At 45.9% G+C, this 15,327-nt stretch overlaps 9 non-coding genes across 9 annotated transcripts; 2 read left to right on the top strand and 7 right to left on the bottom strand.

The window, feature by feature from the left end:
- Nucleotides 1–1,115: 1,115 nt before the first annotated feature.
- trnal-cag (transfer RNA leucine (anticodon CAG)) lies at nt 1,116–1,198 on the bottom strand. Its single transcript has one exon. It is a non-coding gene; the product is annotated as a tRNA-Leu (tRNA).
- Nucleotides 1,199–1,834: 636 nt separating this feature from the next.
- On the bottom strand, nt 1,835–1,906 carry trnaw-cca (transfer RNA tryptophan (anticodon CCA)). The gene has a single exon. It is a non-coding gene; the product is annotated as a tRNA-Trp (tRNA).
- A 441-nt stretch (nt 1,907–2,347) lies between these two features.
- Nucleotides 2,348–2,420, top strand: trnak-cuu (transfer RNA lysine (anticodon CUU)). The gene has a single exon. It is a non-coding gene; the product is annotated as a tRNA-Lys (tRNA).
- Nucleotides 2,421–4,788: 2,368 nt separating this feature from the next.
- On the bottom strand, nt 4,789–4,871 carry trnal-cag (transfer RNA leucine (anticodon CAG)). Its single transcript has one exon. It is a non-coding gene; the product is annotated as a tRNA-Leu (tRNA).
- Nucleotides 4,872–8,494: 3,623 nt separating this feature from the next.
- trnal-cag (transfer RNA leucine (anticodon CAG)) lies at nt 8,495–8,577 on the bottom strand. The gene has a single exon. It is a non-coding gene; the product is annotated as a tRNA-Leu (tRNA).
- A 636-nt stretch (nt 8,578–9,213) lies between these two features.
- On the bottom strand, nt 9,214–9,285 carry trnaw-cca (transfer RNA tryptophan (anticodon CCA)). Its single transcript has one exon. It is a non-coding gene; the product is annotated as a tRNA-Trp (tRNA).
- Nucleotides 9,286–9,726: 441 nt separating this feature from the next.
- trnak-cuu (transfer RNA lysine (anticodon CUU)) lies at nt 9,727–9,799 on the top strand. Its single transcript has one exon. It is a non-coding gene; the product is annotated as a tRNA-Lys (tRNA).
- A 2,368-nt stretch (nt 9,800–12,167) lies between these two features.
- trnal-cag (transfer RNA leucine (anticodon CAG)) lies at nt 12,168–12,250 on the bottom strand. Its single transcript has one exon. It is a non-coding gene; the product is annotated as a tRNA-Leu (tRNA).
- Nucleotides 12,251–12,886: 636 nt separating this feature from the next.
- trnaw-cca (transfer RNA tryptophan (anticodon CCA)) lies at nt 12,887–12,958 on the bottom strand. Its single transcript has one exon. It is a non-coding gene; the product is annotated as a tRNA-Trp (tRNA).
- Nucleotides 12,959–15,327: the final 2,369 nt, after the last annotated feature.

Here is a 15,327-nt window from a genome sequence, read left to right as displayed (position 1 = left end):
AGGGCAGGGATAAGTGCTAGGACTCCAGCTACTCACAATATATATTAATGATCTAGAAGGTTGAACTAGATGTAATAACTCCAAGTGTGCAGACGACACAAAGCTGGGTGGGCATGTGTGCTCTGAGGAGGATGCAGAGAAACTCCAGTATGATATGGACAGGTTAGGTGATTAACAGAAGCATGGCAGATGCAGTTTAATGTGGATAAATGTGAGGTTATCAACTTTGGTGGCAAAAACAGGAAGACAGCTTATTATCAGAATGTCAATAGATTGGGAAAAGGGGAACTGCAATGAGACCTGGGTGTCCGTGTGCACCAATCGCTGAAGGTAAGCATGCAGGTGCAGCAGGTGGTTAAGAAGGCAAATGTTGGCCTTTATAGTGAGAGGTTTCGAGTACAGGAGCAAGGATGTCTTGCTGCATTTGTACAAGGCCTTGGTGAGACCATACCTAGAGTATTGTGTGCAGCTTTGGTCACCTTATCTGAGGAAGGATGTTCTTGCCATGGAGGGAGTGCAGCGAAGATTCACCAGACTGATACATGGGATGGCAGGAATGACGTATGAAGACAGATTGAGATGATTAGGCTTATATTCGCTAGAGTTAAAAGAACGAGAGGGGATCTCATTGAAACTTACAAAATTCTAACAGGACTAGACACACTAGATGCAGGAAGAATGATCCCGATGGTGCGGGAATCCAGAACCAGCGGTCACAGTCTAAGGATAAGGGGTAAGCCACTAAGGGCTGAGATGAGGAGGAATTTCTTCACCCAGAGAGTGGTGAACCTGTTGAATTCTGTACCACAGAAGGCAGTTGAGGCCAATTCATTAAATATATTCAAGAAGGAGTTAGATATATTTCTTAAGGCTAAAGAGATAAAGGGATATGGGGAGAAAGCAGGGACAGGGTACTGAATGTGGATGATCAGCCATGATCTCATTAAATGGCGGAGCAGGCTCGAGGGGCCGAATGGCCTACTCCTGCTCCTATCTTCTATGTTTCTATGTGAATGGAGCAGGTGAACTGCTGAATCCCACTTTTAAGGGATGTCCCAATGTCATTACAGTGGTGTGAAAATAAATGAGTTCCGCTTGGAATTAAAAGTGAAGACTGTCGGAAGTGGGATTCGAGCCCACGCCTCCAGAGGAGACAGCGACCTGAACGCAGCGCCTTAGACCGCTCGGCCATCCTGACTTGTTCCGTTAACTTCTGCATCTCATCACTTCCGCATGAAGAACGTTTCCGTCCGGGTGCTTGTTCAATGCTGATGAAGGCTCAGTGACCGGGATATCATCTCCCCCGGGGTTTTCCTGAACTTGTGCTCGGTGTATGGGGAGGTTTGTCCTGGGTCCCTGGTATCTTGCAGCTCCAGGGATGGGCAGTAACAATCTGAGCTCTGGAGCTGGGGAAAAGCGAATAATTAATGGATTTAACCCAGGGGTTTAAATTGTTCTGCAAACCATGAACCAGGTTCATCTGAATTCCAAGGTGTGTAAGGAAATCAAGCATCAAAAGCCCTTTCATTAACCACAGGGATTCAGGCAATTTTTTGATCGCAAAGCGCTTTCTCACCTTGTCAATATCTCTCGTGTATTTGCCGGTGTTTCCCGATTCTGCCTGTCTCTCTGGCTCTGTTTATTCTGTGTGACCACCTGCAGGTTGATTTTGAGCGAATACCTGTGCTTGTGTCTTGTCACATTAAATAAATGAGGAATTGTGGCGCTTCTCTCCCTGACACTGTGGAAAGAGTGAGACAGTCTTTGGAGCAAGAGTCTGGTTATTGTGAAACGGCAAAGAAAACAATAAATCTTAAATTACCCGGAAGAACATTGACCCCGACGTGATTTGAACACACAGCCTTCTGATCTGGAGTCAGACGCGCTACCGTTGCGCCACGAGCTCCGAAAATATAAAACGCGCTGTTTTCATATACACACGTTCCACAAACACTGTTTCATTCCTCCTGCCTTCTCCTGATTCCTCAGTGTCATTCACAGAAGCGCCTGGTGCCCTCATTTGTTTAACGTACCAAGCAGACACAAACACAGGTATTCCTTCAAAATCAACCCGCAGGTGGCCACAGACACAATAAACAGAGCCAGAGAGAAAGACAGAATCGGGAATCTCCGGGAAATAGACAAGAGATATTGACAAGGACTAAAGCGCTTTGCGATCAGAAAATTGCCTGTGGTTAATGAAAGGGATTTTGCTGCTTGAGTTCCTTATACGCCTTGGGCTTCTGGAGAACTTGTTTCGTAGTTTGCAGAAACGCGGCTCAGACATGCTGTTGTGACCGGGCCGGGCCTGACTGCAATCAGCGACAATGAAATATAATTTCGACCGGCCCGGCTAGCTCAGTCGGTAGAGCATGAGGCTCTTAATTTCAGAGTCGTGGGTTCGAGCCCCACGTTAGGCGGTATTTATTTTGTTAAACTTTTATGTTGCTTTCAAAGCGTCATTAATTGAGCGATAACCTTGTTTTGCACAATGAAAGAAATGCGAACTGAGAAAATACTGCAGATGCTGGAAATCTGAATTGAAACAGAAAATGCTGGAGATACTCAGCAGGTCAGGCAGCTTCTGCGAAGAGAGAAACAGAGTTAACGTTTCAGGTCGATAACCTTTCGTCAGAGATAATGGAACAGATTTTTAAGCAAATGTAGGGGATTCTTTGAGACCATGGCTGACCTCCTGCCTCAAATCCATTCACCGGCCCTATCGCCATATCCCTTGATGCCCTTACCAGACAGAAATCTACCGACTTCTGTTTTGAACATACCCAATGACTGAGCCTCCACAGCCATCTGGGGTAGAAAATTCCAAAGATTCACCACCCTCTGTGTGAAGAAATTTCTTCTCCTCTCAGTCCTGAATGGCCTAACCTTTATCCTGAGGTTGTGGCCCCTGGTTCTAGACTCCCCAGCCATGGGAAACATTCTCCCAGCATCCAACCGATCAAACCCTGTAATAATTGTGCATGCTTAATGAGATCCCCTCCCATACTTCCGAATTCAAGAGATTGCAGGACTAGTTTACTCAATCTCTTCTCATACGAGGTCAGTGACAGTCTTGCAGATGGTGACTTGATATTCGGTAGTGGGGTCATGGTCCAGGCGGAGGTAGGAGGAGGTGTTGGAGAGTTGGCGTACAGCTTCCACTAGGTAGAGGTCGGTTCGCCAAACAGCAACAGCACCACCCTTGTCAGCAAGTTTTGTGCTTTGCATGTTAACTGTTAACTGTTACCCATATCTCATTTTACACAATATATGGGCTACTCCAGCTCCTAATTCTTTTGTTTTATTTGTTATTTCCACACACAGGAGAGCAATCTCGCCCCTGGACAAGCAGAAGGAGCAGGTTCCAACAAAATGATTCCGCAAACGTGACAACTGCTACACTGTGGAACCGTCTCCACTTTCAGTACCAGGTCAGATGGAAATGTTAGAATTTTTTGAGGATGTAACTGGTAGAATAGATAAGGGAGAACCAGTGGATGTGGTGTATTTGGACTTTCAGAAGGTCCCACATAAGAGATTGGCGTGCAAAGCTAAAGCACATGGGATTGGGGGTAAGGTACAGACTTAGATAGAGAACTGGTTGGCAGACAGGAAGCAAAGAGTATGTCTAAACGGGTCTGTTTCCAAGTGGCAGGCAATTACTAGTGGGGTAGGGCAGGGATAAGTGCTAGGACTCCAGCTACTCACAATATATATTAATGATCTAGAAGGTTGAACTAGATGTAATAACTCCAAGTGTGCAGACGACACAAAGCTGGGTGGGCATGTGTGTTGTGAGGAGGATGCAGAGAAACTCCAGTATGATATGGACAGGTTAGGTGATTAACAGAAGCATGGCAGATGCAGTATAATGTGGATAAATGTGAGGTTATCAACTTTGGTGGCAAAAACAGGAAGACAGCTTATTATCAGAATGTCAATAGATTGGGAAAAGGGAAACTGCAATGAGACCTGGGTGTCCGTGTGCACCAATCGCTGAAGGTAAGCATGCAGGTGCAGCAGGTGGTTAAGAAGGCAAATGTTGGCCTTTATAGTGAGAGGTTTCGAGTACAGGAGCAAGGATGTCTTGCTGCATTTGTACAAGGCCTTGGTGAGACCATACCTAGAGTATTGTGTGCAGCTTTGGTCACCTTATCTGAGGAAGGATGTTCTTGCCATGGAGGGAGTGCAGCGAAGATTCACCAGACTGATACATGGGATGGCAGGAATGACGTATGAAGACAGATTGAGATGATTAGGCTTATATTCGCTAGAGTTAAAAGAACGAGAGGGGATCTCATTGAAACTTACAAAATTCTAACAGGACTAGACACACTAGATGCAGGAAGAATGATCCCGATGGTGCGGGAATCCAGAACCAGCGGTCACAGTCTAAGGATAAGGGGTAAGCCACTAAGGGCTGAGATGAGGAGGAATTTCTTCACCCAGAGAGTGGTGAACCTGTTGAATTCTGTACCACAGAAGGCAGTTGAGGCCAATTCATTAAATATATTCAAGAAGGAGTTAGATATATTTCTTAAGGCTAAAGAGATAAAGGGATATGGGGAGAAAGCAGGGACAGGGTACTGAATGTGGATGATCAGCCATGATCTCATTAAATGGCGGAGTAGGCTCGAGGGGCCGAATGGCCTACTCCTGCTCCTATCTTCTATGTTTCTATGTGAATGGAGCAGGTGAACTGCTGAATCCCACTTTTAAGGGATGTCCCAATGTCATTACAGTGGTGTGAAAATAAATGAGTTCCGCTTGGTAATTAAAAGTAAAGACTGTCAGAAGTGGGATTCGAACCCACGCCTCCAGAGGAGACTGCGACCTGAACGCAGCGCCTTAGACCGCTCGGCCATCCTGACTTGCTCCGTTAACTTATGCATCTCATCACTTCCGCATGAAGAACGTTTCCGTCCGGGTGCTTGTTCAATGCTGATGAAGGCTCAGTGACCGGGATATCATCTCCCCCGGGGATTTCCTGAACTTGTGCTCGGTGTATGGGGAGGTTTGTCCTGGGTCCCTGGTATCTTGCAGCTCCAGGGATGGGCAGTAACACTCTGAGCTCTGGAGCTGGGGAAAAGCGAATAATTAATGGATTTAACCCAGGGGTTTAAATTGTTCTGCAAACCATGAACCAGGTTCATCTGAATTCCAAGGTGTGTAAGGAAATCAAGCATCAAAAGCCCTTTCATTAACCACAGGGATTCAGGCAATTTTTTGATCGCAAAGCGCTTTCTCACCTTGTCAATATCTCTCGTGTATTTTCCGGTGTTTCCCGATTCTGCCTGTCTCTCTGGCTCTGTTTATTCTGTGTGGCCACCTGCAGGTTGATTTTGAGCGAATACCTGTGCTTGTGTCTTGTCACATTAAATAAATGAGGAATTGTGGCGCTTCTCTCCCTGACACTGGGGAAAGAGTGAGACAGTCGTTGGAGCAAGTGTCTGGTTATTGTGAAACGGCAAAGAAAAGAATAATTCTGGAATTACCCAAAGGAACAGTGACCCCGACGTGATTTGAAAACGCAGCCTTCTGATGCGGAGTCAGACACGCTACCGTTGCGCCACGAGCTCCGACAATATAAACCGCGCTGTTTTCATATACACACGTTCCACAAACACTGTTTCATTCCTCCTGCCTTCTCCTGATTCCTCAGTGTCATTCGCAGAAGCGCCTGATGCCCTCATTTGTTTAACGTAACAAGCAGACACAAACACAGGTATTCCTTCAAAATCAACCCGCAGGTGGCCACAGACACAATAAACAGAGCCAGAGAGAAAGACAGAATCGGGAATCTCCGGGAAATAGACAAGAGATATTGACAAGGACTAAAGCACTTTGCGATCAGAAAATTGCCTGAACCCCTGTGGTTAATGAAAGGGATTTTGCTGCTTGAGTTCCTTATACGCCTTTGGCTTCTGGAGAACTTGTTTCGTAGTGTCCAGAAACGCGGCTCAGACATGCTGTTGTGACCGGGCCGGGCCTGACTGCAATCAGCGACAATGAAACAGAGTTTCGACCGGCCCGGCTAGCTCAGTCGGTAGAGCATGAGACTCTTAATTTCAGAGTCGTGAGTTCCAGCCCCACGTTAGCCGGTATTTATTTTGTTAAACTTTTATGTTGCTTTCAAAGCGTCATTAATTGAGCGATAACCTTGTTTAGCACAATGAAAGAAATGCGAACTGAGAAAATACTGCAGATGCTGGAAATCTGAATTGAAACAGAAAATGCTGGAGATACTCAGCAGGTCAGGCAGCTTCTGCGAAGAGAGAAACAGAGTTAGCGTTTCAGGTCGATAACCTTTCGTCAGAACTGGAAAAAAGAGGTAATGGAACAGATTTTTAAGCAAATGTAGGGGATTCTATGAGATCATGGCTGATCTCCTGCCTCAAATCCATTCACCGGCCCTATCGCCATATCCCTTGATGCCCTTACCAGACAGAAACCTACCGACTTCTGCTTTGAACATACCCAATGACTAAGCCTCCACAGCCATCTGGGGTAGAAAATTCCAAAGATTCACCACACTCTGTGTGAAGAAATTTCTTCTCCTCTCAGTCCTGAATGGCCTAACCTTTATCCTGAGGCTGTGGCCCCTGGTTCTAGACTCACCAGCCAAGGGAAACATTCTCCCAGCATCCAACCGATCAAACCCTGTAATAATTTTGCATGCTTAATGAGATCCCCTCCCATTCTTCCGAATTCAAGAGATTGCAGGCCTAGTTTACTCAATCTCTTCTCATACGAGGTCAGTGACAGTCTTGCAAATGGTGACTTGATATTCGGTAGTGGGGTCATGGTCCAGGCGGAGGTAGGAGGAGGTTTTGGAGAGTTGGCGTACAGCTTCCGCTAGGTAGAGGTCGGTTCGCCAAACAGCAACAGCACCACCCTTGTCAGCAAGTTTTGTGCTTTGCATGTTAACTGTTAACTGTTACCCATATCTCATTTTACACAATATATGGGCTACTCCAGCTCCTAATTCTTTTGTTTTATTTGTTATTTCCACACACAGGAGAGCAATCTCGCCCCTGGACAAGCAGAAGGAGCAAGTTCCAACAAAATGATTCCGCAAACGTGATAACTGCTACACTGTGGAACCGTCTCCACTTTCAGTACCAGGTCAGATGGAAATGTTAGACTTTTTTGAGGATGTAACTGGTAGAATAGATAAGGGAGAACCAGTGGATGTGGTGAATTTGGACTTTCAGAAGGCTTTCGATAAGGTCCCACATAAGAGATTGGCGTGCAAAGTTAAAGCACATGGGATTGGGGGTAAGGTACAGACTTAGATAGAGAACTGGTTGGCAGACAGGAAGCAAAGAGTATGTCTAAACGGGACTGTTTCCAAGTGGCAGGCAATTACTAGTGGGGTAGGGCAGGGATAAGTGCTAGGACTCCAGCTACTCACAATATATATTAATGATCTAGAAGGTTGAACTAGATGTAATAACTCCAAGTGTGCAGACGACACAAAGCTGGGTGGGCATGTGTGCTGTGAGGAGGATGCAGAGAAACTCCAGTATGATATGGAGAGGTTAGGTGATTAACAGAAGCATGGCAGATGCAGTTTAATATGGATAAATGTGAGGTTATCAACTTTGGTGGCAAAAACAGGAAGACAGCTTATTATCAGAATGTCAATAGATTGGGAAAAGGGGAACTGCAATGAGACCTGGGTGTCCGTGTGCACCAATCGCTGAAGGTAAGCATGCAGGTGCAGCAGGTGGTTAAGAAGTCAAATGTTGGCCTTTATAGTGAGAGGTTTCGAGTACAGGAGCAAGGATGTCTTGCTGCATTTGTACAAGGCCTTGGTGAGACCATACCTAGAGTACTGTGTGCAGCTTTGGTCACCTTATCTGAGGAAGGATGTTCTTCCCTTGGAGGGAGTGCAGCGAAGATTCACCAGACTGATACATGGGATGGCAGGAATGACGTATGAAGACAGATTGAGATGATTAGGCTTATATTCGCTAGAGTTAAAAGAACGAGAGGGGATCTCATTGAAACTTACAAAATTCTAACAGGACTAGACACACTAGATGCAGGAAGAATGATCCCGATGGTGCGGGAATCCAGAACCAGCGGTCACAGTCTAAGGATAAGGGGTAAGCCACTAAGGTCTGAGATGAGGAGGAATTTCTTCACCCAGAGAGTGGTGAACCTGTTGAATCCTGTACCACAGAAGGCAGTTGAGGCCAATTCATTAAATATATTCAAGAAGGAGTTAGATATATTTCTTAAGGCTAAAGAGATAAAGGGATATGGGGAGAAAGCAGGGACAGGGTACTGAATGTGGATGATCAGCCATGATCTCATTAAATGGCGGAGCAGGCTCGAGGGGCCGAATGGCCTACTCCTGCTCCTATCTTCTATGTTTCTATGTGAATGGAGCAGGTGAACTGCTGAATCCCACTTTTAAGGGATGTCCCAATGTCATTACAGTGGTGTGAAAATAAATGAGTTCCGCTTGGTAATTAAAAGTAAAGACTGTCAGAAGTGGGATTCGAACCCACGCCTCCAGAGGAGACTGCGACCTGAACGCAGCGCCTTAGACCGCTCGGCCATCCTGACTTGTTCCGTTAACTTCTGCATCTCATCACTTCCGCATGAAGAACGTTTCCGTCCGGGTGCTTGTTCAATACTGATGAAGGCTCAGTGACCGGGATATCATCTCCCCCGGGGTTTTCCTGAACTTGTGCTCGGTGTATGGGGAGGTTTGTCCTGGGTCCCTGGTATCTTGCAGCTCCAGGGATGGGCAGTAACAATCTGAGCTCTGGAGCTGGGGAAAAGCGAATAATTAATGGATTTAACCCAGGGGTTTAAATTGTTCTGCAAACCATGAACCAGGTTCATCTGAATTCCAAGGTGTGTAAGGAAATCAAGCATCAAAAGCCCTTTCATTAACCACAGGGATTCAGGCAATTTTTTGATCGCAAAGCGCTTTCTCACCTTGTCAATATCTCTCGTGTATTTGCCGGTGTTTCCCGATTCTGCCTGTCTCTCTGGCTCTGATTATTCTGTGTGACCACCTGCAGGTTGATTTTGAGCGAATACCTGTGCTTGTGTCTTGTCACATTAAATAAATGAGGAATTGTGGCGCCTCTTTCCCTGACACTGGGGAAAGAGTGAGACAGTCTTTGGAGCAAGAGTCTGGTTATTGTGAAACGGCAAAGAAAACAATAAATCTTAAATTACCCGGAAGAACATTGACCCCGACGTGATTTGAACACGCAGCCTTCTGATCTGGAGTCAGACGCGCTACCGTTGCGCCACGAGGTCCGAAAATATAAACCGCGCTGTTTTCATATACACACGTTCCACAAACACTGTTTCATTCCTCCTGCCTTCTCCTGATTCCTCAGTGTCATTCACAGAAGCGCCTGATGCCCTCATTTGTTTAACGTACCAAGCAGACACAAACACAGGTATTCCTTCAAAATCAACCCGCAGGTGGCCACAGACACAATAAACAGAGCCAGAGAGAAAGACAGAATCGGGAATCTCCGGGAAATAGACAAGAGATATTGACAAGGACTAAAGCGCTTTGCGATCAGAAAATTGCCTGTGGTTAATGAAAGGGATTTTGCTGCTTGAGTTCCTTATACGCCTTGGGCTTCTGGAGAACTTGTTTCGTAGTTTGCAGAAACGCGGCTCAGACATGCTGTTGTGACCGGGCCGGGCCTGACTGCAATCAGCGACAATGAAATATAGTTTCGACCGGCCCGGCTAGCTCAGTCGGTAGAGCATGAGGTTCTTATTTTCAGAGTCGTGGGTTCGAGCCCCACGTTAGGCGGTATTTATTTTGTTAAACTTTTATGTTGCTTTCAAAGCGTCATTAATTGAGCGATAACCTTGTTTTGCACAATGAAAGAAATGCGAACTGAGAAAATACTGCAGATGCTGGAAATCTGAATTGAAACAGAAAATGCTGGAGATACTCAGCAGGTCAGGCAGCTTCTGCGAAGAGAGAAAGAGAGTTAACGTTTCAGGTCGATAACCTTTCGTCAGAGACAATGGAACAGATTTTTAAGCAAATGTAGGGGATTCTATGAGACCATGCCTGATCTCCTGCCTCAAATCCATTCACCGGCCCTATCGCCATATCCCTTGATGCCCTTACCAGACAGAAATCTACCGACTTCTGTTTTGAACATACCCAATGACTGAGCCTCCACAGCTATCTGGGGTAGAAAATTCCAAAGATTCACCACCCTCTGTGTGAAGAAATGTCTTCTCCTCTCAGTCCTGAATGGCCTAACCTTTATCCTGAGGTTGTGGCACCTGGTTCTAGACTCCCCAGCCAAGGGAAACATTCTCCCAGCATCCAACCGATCAAACCCTGTAATAATTGTGCATGCTTAATGAGATCCCCTCCCATTCTTCCGAATTCAAGAGATTGCAGGCCTAGTTTACTCAATCTCTTCTCATACGAGGTCAGTGACAGTCTTGCAGATGGTGACTTGATATTCGGTAGTGGGGTCATGGTCCAGGCGGAGGTAGGAGGAGGTGTTGGAGAGTTGGCGTACAGCTTCCGCTAGGTAGAGGTCGGTTCGCCAAACAGCAACAGCACCACCCTTGTCAGCAAGTTTTGTGCTTTGCATGTTAACTGTTAACTGTTACCCATATCTCATTTTACACAATATATGGGCTACTCCAGCTCCTAATTTTTTTGTTTTATTTGTTATTTCCACACACAGGAGAGCAATCTCGCCCCTGGACAAGCAGAAGGAGCAAGTTCCAACAAAATGATTCCGCAAACGTGATAACTGCTACACTGTGGAACCGTCTCCACTTTCAGTACCAGGTCAGATGGAAATGTTAGAATTTTTTGAGGATGTAACTGGTAGAATAGATAAGGGAGAACCAGTGGATGTGGTGTATTTGGACTTTCAGATGGTCCCACATAAGAGATTGGCGTGCAAAGTTAAAGCACATGGGATTGGGGGTAAGGTACAGACTTAGATAGAGAACTGGTTGGCAGACAGGAAGCAAAGAGTATGTCTAAACGGGTCTGTTTCCAAGTGGCAGGCAATTACTAGTGGGGTAGGGCAGGGATAAGTGCTAGGACTCCAGCTACTCACAATATATATTAATGATCTAGAAGGTTGAACTAGATGTAATAACTCCTAGTGTGCAGACGACACAAAGCTGGGTGGGCATGTGTGCTCTGAGGAGGACGCAGAGAAACTCCAGTATGATATGGACAGGTTAGGTGATTAACAGAAGCATGGCAGATGCAGTTTAATGTGGATAAATGTGAGGTTATCAACTTTGGTGGCAAAAACAGGAAGACAGCTTATTATCAGAATGTCAATAGATTGGGAAAAGGGGAACTGCAATGAGACCTGGGTGTCCGTGTGCACCAATCGCTGAAGGTAAGCATGCAGGTGCAGCAGGTGGTTAAGAAGGCAAATGTTGGCCTTTATAGTGAGAGGTTTCGAGTATAGGAGCAAGGATGTCTTGCTGCATTTGTACAAGGCCTTGGTGAGACCATACCTAGAGTATTGTGTGCAGCTTTGGTCACCTTATCTGAGGAAGGATGTTCTTGCCATGGAGGGAGTGCAGCGAAGATTCACCAGACTGATACATGGGATGGCAGGAATGACGTATGAAGACAGATTGAGATGATTAGGCTTATATTCGCTCGAGTTAAAAGAACGAGAGGGGATCTCATTGAAACTTACAAAATTCTAACAGGACTAGACACACTAGATGCAGGAAGAATGATCCCGATGGTGCGGGAATCCAGAACCAGCGGTCACAGTCTAAGGATAAGGGGTAAGCCACTAAGGGCTGAGATGAGGAGGAATTTCTTCACCCAGAGAGTGGTGAACCTGTTGAATTCTGTACCACAGAAGGCAGTTGAGGCCAATTCATTAAATATATTCAAGAAGGAGTTAGATATATTTCTTAAGGCTAAAGAGATAAAGGGATATGGGGAGAAAGCAGGGACAGGGTACTGAATGTGGATGATCAGCCATGATCTCATTAAATGGCGGAGCAGGCTCGAGGGGCCGAATGGCCTACTCCTGCTCCTATCTTCTATGTTTCTATGTGAATGGAGCAGGTGAACTGCTGAATCCCACTTTTAAGGGATGTCCCAATGTCATTACAGTGGTGTGAAAATAAATGAGTTCCGCTTGGTAATTAAAAGTGAAGACTGTCAGAAGTGGGATTCGAACCCACGCCTCCAGAGGAGACTGCGACCTGAACGCAGCGCCTTAGACCGCTCGGCCATCCTGACTTGTTCCGTTAACTTCTGCATCTCATCACTTCCGCATGAAGAACGTTTCCGTCCGGGTGCTTGTTCAATACTGATGAAGGCTCAGTGACCGGGATATCATCTCCCCCGGGGTTTTCCTGAACTTGTGCTCGGTGTATGGGGAGGTTTGTCCTGGGTCCCTGGTATCTTGCAGCTCCAGGGATGGGCAGTAACAATCTGAGCTCTGGAGCTGGGGAAAAGCGAATAATTAATGGATTTAACCCAGGGGTTTAAATTGTTCTGCAAACCATGAACCAGGTTCATCTGAATTCCAAGGTGTGTAAGGAAATCAAGCATCAAAAGCCCTTTCATTAACCACAGGGATTCAGGCAATTTTTTGATCGCAAAGCGCTTTCTCACCTTGTCAATATCTCTCGTGTATTTGCCGGTGTTTCCCGATTCTGCCTGTCTCTCTGGCTCTGATTATTCTGTGTGACCACCTGCAGGTTGATTTTGAGCGAATACCTGTGCTTGTGTCTTGTCACATTAAATAAATGAGGAATTGTGGCGCCTCTTTCCCTGACACTGGGGAAAGAGTGAGACAGTCTTTGGAGCAAGAGTCTGGTTATTGTGAAACGGCAAAGAAAACAATAAATCTTAAATTACCCGGAAGAACATTGACCCCGACGTGATTTGAACACGCAGCCTTCTGATCTGGAGTCAGACGCGCTACCGTTGCGCCACGAGGTCCGAAAATATAAACCGCGCTGTTTTCATATACACACGTTCCACAAACACTGTTTCATTCCTCCTGCCTTCTCCTGATTCCTCAGTGTCATTCACAGAAGCGCCTGATGCCCTCATTTGTTTAACGTACCAAGCAGACACAAACACAGGTATTCCTTCAAAATCAACCCGCAGGTGGCCACAGACACAATAAACAGAGCCAGAGAGAAAGACAGAATCGGGAATCTCCGGGAAATAGACAAGAGATATTGACAAGGACTAAAGCGCTTTGCGATCAGAAAATTGCCTGTGGTTAATGAAAGGGATTTTGCTGCTTGAGTTCCTTATACGCCTTGGGCTTCTGGAGAACTTGTTTCGTAGTTTGCAGAAACGCGGCTCAGACATGCTGTTGTGACCGGGCCGGGCCTGACTGCAATCAGCGACAATGAAATATAGTTTCGACCGGCCCGGCTAGCTCAGTCGGTAGAGCATGAGGTTCTTAATTTCAGAGTCGTGGGTTCGAGCCCCACGTTGGCGGTATTTATTTTGTTAAACTTTTATGTTGCTTTCAAAGCGTCTTTAATTGAGCGATAACCTTGTTTTGCACAATGAAAGAAATGCGAACTGAGAAAATACTGCAGATGCTGGAAATCTGAATTGAAACAGAAAATGCTGGAGATACTCAGCAGGTCAGGCAGCTTCTGCGAAGAGAGAAAGAGAGTTAACGTTTCAGGTCGATAACCTTTCGTCAGAGACAATGGAACAGATTTTTAAGCAAATGTAGGGGATTCTATGAGACCATGCCTGATCTCCTGCCTCAAATCCATTCACCGGCCCTATCGCCATATCCCTTGATGCCCTTACCAGACAGAAATCTACCGACTTCTGTTTTGAACATACCCAATGACTGAGCCTCCACAGCTATCTGGGGTAGAAAATTCCAAAGATTCACCACCCTCTGTGTGAAGAAATGTCTTCTCCTCTCAGTCCTGAATGGCCTAACCTTTATCCTGAGGTTGTGGCACCTGGTTCTAGACTCCCCAGCCAAGGGAAACATTCTCCCAGCATCCAACCGATCAAACCCTGTAATAATTGTGCATGCTTAATGAGATCCCCTCCCATTCTTCCGAATTCAAGAGATTGCAGGCCTAGTTTACTCAATCTCTTCTCATACGAGGTCAGTGACAGTCTTGCAGATGGTGACTTGATATTCGGTAGTGGGGTCATGGTCCAGGCGGAGGTAGGAGGAGGTGTTGGAGAGTTGGCGTACAGCTTCCGCTAGGTAGAGGTCGGTTCGCCAAACAGCAACAGCACCACCCTTGTCAGCAAGTTTTGTGCTTTGCATGTTAACTGTTAACTGTTACCCATATCTCATTTTACACAATATATGGGCTACTCCAGCTCCTAATTTTTTTGTTTTATTTGTTATTTCCACACACAGGAGAGCAATCTCGCCCCTGGACAAGCAGAAGGAGCAAGTTCCAACAAAATGATTCCGCAAACGTGATAACTGCTACACTGTGGAACCGTCTCCACTTTCAGTACCAGGTCAGATGGAAATGTTAGAATTTTTTGAGGATGTAACTGGTAGAATAGATAAGGGAGAACCAGTGGATGTGGTGTATTTGGACTTTCAGATGGTCCCACATAAGAGATTGGCGTGCAAAGTTAAAGCACATGGGATTGGGGGTAAGGTACAGACTTAGATAGAGAACTGGTTGGCAGACAGGAAGCAAAGAGTATGTCTAAACGGGTCTGTTTCCAAGTGGCAGGCAATTACTAGTGGGGTAGGGCAGGGATAAGTGCTAGGACTCCAGCTACTCACAATATATATTAATGATCTAGAAGGTTGAACTAGATGTAATAACTCCTAGTGTGCAGACGACACAAAGCTGGGTGGGCATGTGTGCTCTGAGGAGGACGCAGAGAAACTCCAGTATGATATGGACAGGTTAGGTGATTAACAGAAGCATGGCAGATGCAGTTTAATGTGGATAAATGTGAGGTTATCAACTTTGGTGGCAAAAACAGGAAGACAGCTTATTATCAGAATGTCAATAGATTGGGAAAAGGGGAACTGCAATGAGACCTGGGTGTCCGTGTGCACCAATCGCTGAAGGTAAGCATGCAGGTGCAGCAGGTGGTTAAGAAGGCAAATGTTGGCCTTTATAGTGAGAGGTTTCGAGTATAGGAGCAAGGATGTCTTGCTGCATTTGTACAAGGCCTTGGTGAGACCATACCTAGAGTATTGTGTGCAGCTTTGGTCACCTTATCTGAGGAAGGATGTTCTTGCCATGGAGGGAGTGCAGCGAAGATTCACCAGACTGATACATGGGATGGCAGGAATGACGTATGAAGACAGATTGAGATGATTAGGCTTATATTCGCTAGAG

The sequence above is a fragment of the Somniosus microcephalus genome, unplaced genomic scaffold (genome assembly GCF_052327205.1).
Source record: "Somniosus microcephalus isolate GS21.2 unplaced genomic scaffold, FLI_Smic_1.0 unresolved_chr4, whole genome shotgun sequence".
NCBI lineage: Eukaryota > Metazoa > Chordata > Chondrichthyes > Squaliformes > Somniosidae > Somniosus > Somniosus microcephalus.
The sequence above is the reverse complement of the archived record's forward strand: the minus strand, read 5'-3'. Positions and strand labels throughout refer to the sequence as shown.